The following is a 9,165-nucleotide window of genomic DNA, read 5'->3' as shown; positions in this document are numbered from 1 at the left end:
AAGAAATCCAGCAAAGTTAAGTGCTTGCTGCTGAGTCAAACTTTAGAACTCATAGGCCTTTCTGAAGAGATTCCAGTAACTAAACTGAAATTTCTTCAGAAAGTAACTAAAGAAACTAGGGAAGGATAGTCTTTTGGAACATGACCACGACTATGAGATTAAGGTCTTTAGAGATTTTCAGACATCCAGGTCATGGTTGTCCCAGATGTGCTTTCTCAGGAGGCAATTGGACTTTCTTGGTTTTTTTTTTTTTTGAAGATATTTCACTTCTCATTCAAGAAGCTTCTTCAGTTCTGACAGGGAATGGCAGAATTTATATTCTTTGCAAACAGCTGGCAATTTGCATCTTTTTAGAGGGTCATTGAACCACTTGGAGGTGTATCTCTGTCCTCAGGGTCACCTGAGTAATAACACTCCTGATATGAAGGGATTTCTGTTTGGGCTTTGTCCGAATTCGGGTGATCTGGATTTTATAACTGGACTCAGCAACAAGCACAGCAAAGCCAAAGGATCATTTTACTAGACATCCTAAGTCCCCAGTTGACTGTGGCAACAACTCTTCAAGACTTTCCTAGCACCTGAATTTAAAAATATTACAGTTATATATAACTTTAGTAGACAGTTTACTACATGGAGATGGGAAAGTAGCTCATGTGATGTTTGGGGAATTCATACTGGGTTTATTAGGACTTATTTTTTTATTTTTCTCTACAAATTCCATTTATATATCAATACACACAGACCTTAAAATATATCAATAGCATAGATACACATACATTTTAAATCAGTGAATCATAAGTCAGTGCCTTATTTTGCACCTATTTTCAATTCTTATTCATCAATTTGTCTCTATCTTTTTTTTTCTTTAAACAATATTTATGAAAGACCAACTACTAGCACCATCTTTATTTCCAAGGATAGACTCCATAGGTTGCCAGTGGCATTTTATAAAAATGTTTTCTGATACAATAAGAAATATTTGAGCATTTTATTCCAGCCCATGTACAATAATCTAGAGGGAAAAGGTTAATTGGGAAGTAGCGGAAGTAGAAAGAAGCTTGCAAGATGGTGAAGGATGAAGATGTACTACTTGTGTATTTAAAGCCTATTATGTTGTAAAGCTTATGGACAATGAAGTTATCCTGCCCTCTTCAGGCTTAAGTTAATTGTTTGTTGACTTGGCAGAACTCCTGGTATTATAGAAGCATTATCAAGCATTCTATAATACTAGCAAGCACTGCTGGTGTTATAGAAGCATTGCATCTTGTTGTTGTAACCCTTGCCCTCTACATAACCCAATGCCAAAAGAAAATTTAAATAAATAATCAGCATGGATACAGAAAAATACTGTATCCCTAGTCACCAGGGATACAGAAAATATAGCAGTAATAAATGTGTATCTTGTGAAGAATGTCAATGTTTGAATTCTCAGGGAATTCACTTTGCCCCCTTGTCTAGTAAGCAAATATATGTAAATCCTATGTCAAAATGAAGTTTGATTCCAGTTTTCAGAGTGGTTCACTGCAGAAGCAGATCTATTGCATTACAGTATAGTACTACATCCTATAAGGTGATAGGATACTGCATTATTAAAACTTTATTCCTGATTCAGTTTATTACTCCAGTAATTTTTAAACCTTTCCTGAATATGACATTTGGTATACATATATAAAGTCATATTTTGCTATAGGGAAACCTTTAAAGAGAAAGGAATATTAGGTATATTTGCCACCTTGTATTTTTTAATTAAAAAAATACTAAAGGGAGGATATAAATAAAAAAATATTCTTGATCAGCAAGAGCAGACATGAAATGGGAGGATACAGAGAGGTATCCATGTATAACCTTTAACTGTTTGAGGTAAAAATCATTATGGATGAATGTGAAAAAGATGAAGACACAGACAATAAGTTATTTTGTCTGAAAACAATAAAAATGAAAGAAACATTACTATTTATGCATGTTGCCCATGGGCATGCTGTGGCTCCCTTAATCATGGTTAATTGCTAGAAACCAATTGATAATGGCTTGTATATTAGTCCAGATTTTAAATAATACCAATAAAGAAGTATGTGTAATGCATCATTTGTGGTATTGAATCTTTAATCTCATGCAGCATTTTTTATTCTTATTTCTTTATGACTGTCGTATTTGAGCCAGAGAAATTCAAAGGAAATGGTGGCATTAGTCAAAAGGAATGAGATGGGAGAATTTAGAGAAATAAAAGAAGCAGCAATAGAAAGCGATCAGGCGGGAATAGTCCTAGGCTGGAAGGATGCGACAAAATGGACAATACAAAATTGATATCGGTACACGGTGGATCATATTCAATTTGAGATTATGAATAAGAGGATGAATTCGGCCAATGAAACTAATCTGTGGGAACTGATGGGACGATGGGACAAGGTAAGAGGATGTGTGGTCAGTAGAATTCAAGAACAAGGTATAAAGAACAAATTAGAATTACTTTATAATATGTAAATACATGTATTGCTCTTGAGTTAAAATGGTACATAGAAAATATGCCCCCATTTTGGTGGAGGGGTATGGATGTTTTTTGGTGGTGGGCACTATTATGTGTTGTGTGAATATTTAATGATTATATTGTTATTGTGAAAATCAATAAAAATATTGTATTAAAAGAAAGATAAATTCAAAGGCCCATTAAACAACAGCACAAAATGAGAATTATGATCCCCCAGGCAAGGCATTCTTTGCTTCTATCAAGGAGATCTAACAATCTGGATAATGGAATGACGCATTCCCTGGAGATGCCCTTAGAATATAAAAGGGATGGGTAGCTCATTTGGAAGAGTGCTGTCCTGGAGGGAGAGAGGAAGAGGATGACCTCTGTAACACGATTGAGGTTTTGTGACTGGAAACATCCACCATGACCAATGTTCCCTCTAATTTTTTTTCGGGGTGGGTGGAAAAGTATAGTGTCTGAGCGGCAGTTCCCTTGGGACTGGGCGGCATAGAAGTACAAACAAACAAACAAACAAACAAACAAACATAATAAATCCCTACTTTTTTATTAAAAGAAATTAATAATAAAACAAAACAAAACTCTATTACTATTAAAACTAAAACAACCAGCAAATCCAAAAACATAACTATTAATAAAAACAAGTGAGGGCTGGGGTTTTTTTTCTCTGTTATTATTTAAGTGCTTTTACCATATGCTTTAAATCAAGAGTCACTTCTCTCTCTGTTTCTCTCTCTTTCCTGTCATTCTCTGCCTCAATCATTTTCTCATTTCTCTTCCCCCCCTTTTTTCTATCATTTCTCTCCCCCTCTCTCTTGAAGTTTGAAGTTGAAGTTTTATTGGATTTATATGCCGCCCCTCTCTGAAAACTCGGGGCGGCTAACAACAATCATGAAAATATACAATAAAATCCAATACTAAAAGCAAATTAAAACCCCTTAATATATAAAAACCAAACATACATACAAACATACCATGTATACAGTTGTAATGGCCTAGGGGGAGAAAAAAGTCTTAATTCCCCCATGCCTGGCGGCAGAGGTGGGTTTTAAGTAGCTTATGAAAGGCAAGGAGGGTGGGGGCAATTCTAATCTCTGGGGGGAGTTGGTTCCAGAGGGTCGGGGCCACCACAGAGAAGGCTCTTCTCCTGGGTCCCGCCAAGCGGCATTGTTTAGTTGACAATTCCATTCCTCTCTCTCTCTTGCTTTCTTCCTCTCTCTCACTCTCTCTCACTCTCTTCCTTCCTCTCTCCTCTCTCACTCTTTCTTTCTTGCTCTCTCTCACTCTCTCTTCCTTCCTATCTTCTCTCTCTCTCTTTCTCTCTCTCCCCTTCCTTTCTTTCCTTCTCTCTTCCTTCCACTTTTTTCTTTCTCTCTCTTTTCCTTCCTTCCCCTCTTCCCCTCCCTCTCTTTATCCCTCTCTCCCTTTATATTTATCTCTTCCTTCCTTCCTCTCTTCCTCCCTTTCTCTCTCCCTCTTGTTCACTTTTCTCTCCCTTCCTTCCCTCCTTCTTTCCTCTCCTCTTTCCCTCCCTCTCTTTCCTTTTTCTCCACATCTCCGGCTTTGCTGACCGGCACAAGGCTCAAGCCAGCTGCCCAGGAAAGCCAGGAAGGTCCTCCTGCCCCTCCCCCAGCCGAAAACACAACGGAAGATGACAGGCAGGACGAAGCGGGGTGGAGCAACGCGAGGCTCAAGCAGGCAGCTTCCGCGCTTTTCTTTCAGCGGAAGAGGAGGAGAGGGGGCAGATCGGGCGGGCGGGGGTCAGCGCCTTCTACTGCCGGCGCCTCCCCGCCCCCCCCCGGGCTGGCAGGCGGATGGGGACTGCGCGCCTGTGGAAAAGGGTGCGCGGGGGGTATTTTGGGGGGCGCGCATGTTCACGCGCACAGCCTACGGGGAACGGTGACCATGACCACCTATAAATAGAACAAGCATTTATGACAATCATTTTAATCCTAATAATGTGAGTGTGATACATGTCTGCATTAAAAATAACTGCAGAACTATACTTGCAAGTATCATGGAACAATTTTCCCTGCTGTGTATTCTAAAAATACACAGTGTATTCATTAAAAATATATGAGAAATAAATATTAGGAAAAAAACCTACTTCGTTTGCTTAGAAAGCAGTAGGCCATTATTTTACTTCCGTTTCCCTCAGGTAAAACTATAATATGATGTTTCTAGGGAGGGCCTCTCTGAGCTGAAATACTTACACAAAAGAGACCATTGGAAACAATTCTGGAGAAATTCCAGTCATGCTTCTTACAATGCATAAGGCAGTGTTTCCCAACCTTGGCAACTTGAAGATATCTGGACTTCAACTCCCAGAATTCCCAAGCCAGCAAAGAGGAAGGGGGGAGTTAGAGAGGGAGGGAATGTGAGAGAAAAGGAGAAAGAGAAAAATTAGAAACTGATGGAGGGAAAGAATGAGGGAGAGGAAGAACAAACAAATGAGAGAGAAAGAGAGAGAGAGAAGGGGAGAGAAAAATGGAAGGGAGAGAGTGAGAGAGAAATTGGGGAAAGATTGTGAGAGAGGGAATGAGAGAGGGAGGAGAGGGAAACAAATGAGAGAGAGAAGGGGGAGAAGGAAAAAGGGAGAGGAAGAGGAAAGAGAGAGAAAAACAGAAATGAAAGTGAGAGAAATGAGAACAAAAAGAGGGGGAGAGAGAAACAAATGAGAACAAAAGGGGGGAGAAAGAGGGGAGAGAGAGAGAGAAGTGGAGAGAAAGAAAGGAAAAGGAAAGAGAGAGGGAGGGAGGGAAAGAGAGGAAGGAAGGAAGAAGGGAGAAAAGGAAAGAAGGAAAGAAGTAAGAGAGACATTTCCCACAGAAAACAGCAGGAGCCACAACCCCCCCCCCTCGTGGCCAGAGACTGCAAACCAAGACAACTAGACACAAGAACAGTTTTTTCCAGAATGCCATTACTCTACTAAACAATTCCCTCAACACTGTCAAACTTTTTACTAAGTCTGCACTTCTATTTCTACTAGTTTTTTCTCATCATTCCTATCATCCATTTCCTCCCACTTAGGACTATATGACTGTAACTTGTTGCTTGTACCCTAAGATTTTTATTAATACTGATTGTTTCTTCATTGCTTATTTGACCCCTGTGACAATCATTAAGTGTTGTACCACATGATTCTTGACAAATGTACACATTTTTTAAATCAAGACGCCCCCTTCCCCATCCCCATCTCCCTCCCCCTGTCAATGGTGTCCCGCTTTAGCAATGTTAAAATCTGGTCACCTTATGCTAGGCCCAAAATGGGGCATGAGGAGGCTACGCACCCATACATGGGAGAGCAGAAGGAGTTGTGTGACACAGGGCAGCAAGGGGGGGGGGGGTCATGCATGAATATGCAGGGGAAATAGCATATGAAGAGCATTGAATTATGGATGTGGGCATGCATGCACAGGCTAGCATGTGCACACATACACTTTTGACATCCGAGGGGAAAAAAGTTAATCATCACTGAGATAGAATATCAATGAGTGAGTGAATGAATGAATGAATGAATTTATGCAAATTTATTTATCACCTCCTACATTTAAGGAAGCTTACAATATCAATAAAGGAATAAAAATACCAAATAGTAAAACTTACCTAGACTCATTCACGATTACTGCCTGATTGTCCTGCAAAATCCTTTTGAAGCTGCTTTAAAGACCAGCTAACTGCTTTTGATCCCATTTGGTTTCTCTGACATCCAAGTACAAGACAATTATACTATAATCCTATGATGATACACTCAGAAATAATTTCTAATAAATCCAGTCAGATTTACTGTCAGGTAAGGCTATAGGACCACAATGGAGAATCCAAGCTTATAAGACGCAATCACCTCTTGACTCAACACAGAGGCAGTCTTTAGCATTTACATTCTCTATTTTTTATTTTTAAAAAGATATTATTTAATAGGTATACGTGATGGCGAACCTCTGGCACGTATGCCACAGGTGGCATGCGGAGCTATATCTGCCTATCTGCAAATCGTTGCCCTAACTCAGCACCAGTGCACATGTGCACCAGCCAGTTGATTCTCATCTCACACAGATGCTATGGGAAGGTGTTTCCGGCCTCTGGGGGACATGAGAGAGGCCATTTTTGCCCTTCCCAGGCTCCTGGGAAGCAGGGAAAATGGGCCTACTGGGCCCACCAGAAGTTGGAAAGCAGGTGAACAGAGGGTCATGCACTCATGGGGGGTCACACATGCGTGTGCAAGGAGTGGGGCACACAGGGGCATTGAATTATGGGTGAGGCACACATGCAATAGCATATGCATATGCACTTTTGGCACCCGAGGAAAAAAAGGTTCGCCATCACTGGTATATCAATATGCCTACTATTCAATAGTCTAACCCTTTTCACACGGACTGCCCAAACTGGAACACACACCTGTGTGTGCATGCAATGTCCAGTCAATGAAGCAGTGGGAGTGATGTGCCGGTGCCTGGAGGCTGTTAGGGTCTGGATGGGTGTCAACAGACTCAAACTCAACCCGGATAAGACGGAGTGGCTATGGGTTTTGCCTCCCAAGGACAATTCCATCTGTCCGTCTATTACCCGGGGGAGGGTGGGGGGTGGAATTATTGACCCCCTCAGAGAGGGTCTGCAACTTGGCCGTCCTCCTCGATCCACAGCTTACATTAGAGAACCATCTTTCAGCTGTGGCGAGGGGGGCCGTTTGCCCAGGTTTGACTGGTGCACCAGTTGCGGCCCTATCTGGACCGGGACTCACTACTCACAGTGACCCATGCCTTCATCACCTCGAGGCTCGACTACTGTAATGCTCTCTATATGGGGCTACCTTTGAAGAATATTCAGAAACTTCAGATCATGCAGAATGCAGCTGCGAGAGCAATCATGGGCTTCCCTAGATAGGCCCATGTTACACCAACACTCCGCAGTCTGCATTGGTTGCCGATCAGTTTCCGGTCACAATTCAAAGTGTTGGTTATGACCTATATAGCCCTTCATGGCATTGGACCAGAATATCTCTGGGACCGCCTTCTGCCACACAAATCCCAGCAACCGGTTAGGTCCCACAGAGTTGGCCTTCTCCGGGTCCCATCGACTAAACAATGTTGTCTGGCAGGACCCAGGGGAAGAGCCTTCTCTGTGGCAGCCCCGACCCTCTGGAATCAACTCCCCCAGAAGATTAGGACTGCCCCCACCCTCCTTGCCTTTCATAAACTCCTTAAAACCCACCTCTGCCATCAGGCATGGGGAAATTGACTCCCCTGGGCTGTTCCCGCTTTGTATATGGTATGTATGAGATGCATAATTGTATTTTATATTAAGGGTTATAAAGTGTTTTTAAGTATTGGATTTATATTGTTTATGTTGTGAGCCGCTCCAAGTCTACGGAGAGGGGCGGCATACAAATCTAATAAATAAATTTAAATAGATAGACAGACAGACAGACAAATAAATAAATATGTATGCCAGAAGCCTTAATACCAGCTGGCCGGTACGCATGGCAGTGCCCATAGAGAGGACTCTGCATGCCACCTCTGGCACATGTGCCATAAATTTGCCATCATGGTTCTATATCTTTCCCAGAAAATGGAGATCAGTGGTTATGTAGGTACCTGAATTCTTTAATTCATACCGAAGACTTTCAGTGCTATCCTATATTGGCTCTCAGTAAAGTAACATACTTTGGATTCAACATGTTGAGTTTAATGCATTCTGTAGTCTTTGTAGAAGACAAAGGATTGCAGTTGTTTTCTAGAAGTTTTAGACTTTAATTAAATATATTTTAGGGCTAATAGTCAGGATAAATTTACTTGGATCATGTTCAAAGCAGCACCCAATGATTATCCAGTCAGCTGGCTTCATTCTGTTGTGCTCTTTTATACAATCTTTAATTCCTCCAGGAAAGAATTCAAATCTATATCATCTTATTATCTCTCTTCCCTTGGACCCGTAGTACCTTAAATAGTTTCTTAATGGATTAAATGCGCCTTTTTACTTTTACCTTTCCATATATATCATTTTGGCTTATTAAATTCAATAAAAACCAAGCATTGGTGCACATATATTAAACATGATGTGGTTTTGTGGACAGATTTTTATCAGTGCAGTTTTATCTTCAGCAGTATCCAATTGGCAGTAGAGATAGAGAAAGCTCAGGTATGTTTTTGTCTTTATGTGGCTTTTATAATTTATAAATAAAATAATGGATTTTACTTTTTGTTTTACAGTTTACTTAATGGATTTCTCTGGTTTTATAATATGAGTCTGCCAGATTGATGTTGCCAAAACACATGATGTTTTGCAAACCAGATCTAACAGCACTGTTAAGATTGTGACCACAAAACTAATTAGTACACCCATAAGAAAACAAAACTAAGAGCAGTTTCATGTAGATATTAAACAGCAGGGGCGAGAGGACCGACCCCTGAGAAAGTCCCACAAGGGGGGAACCTAAGAGTCGACCTCTGGCCATCTGCTAACACCAACTATGACCGAACAGAGAGGTAGGAGGAGAACCACCGTAAAATGGTGCCTCCCACTCCCAACCCCTCCAGACGGTGGAGAAGGTATGGTCAATGGTATCGAACGCCTCTGAGAGATCAAGAAGTACCAGGATAGAGGATAAACCTGTATCCTGGGCCCACCAGAAATCATCTGTCAGAGTGACCAAAGCAGTTTCAGTGCTGTAGCTGGGACTG

The sequence above is a fragment of the Erythrolamprus reginae genome, chromosome 5 (genome assembly GCF_031021105.1).
Source record: "Erythrolamprus reginae isolate rEryReg1 chromosome 5, rEryReg1.hap1, whole genome shotgun sequence".
NCBI lineage: Eukaryota > Metazoa > Chordata > Lepidosauria > Squamata > Dipsadidae > Erythrolamprus > Erythrolamprus reginae.
This window is presented reverse-complemented; position numbering follows the sequence as displayed.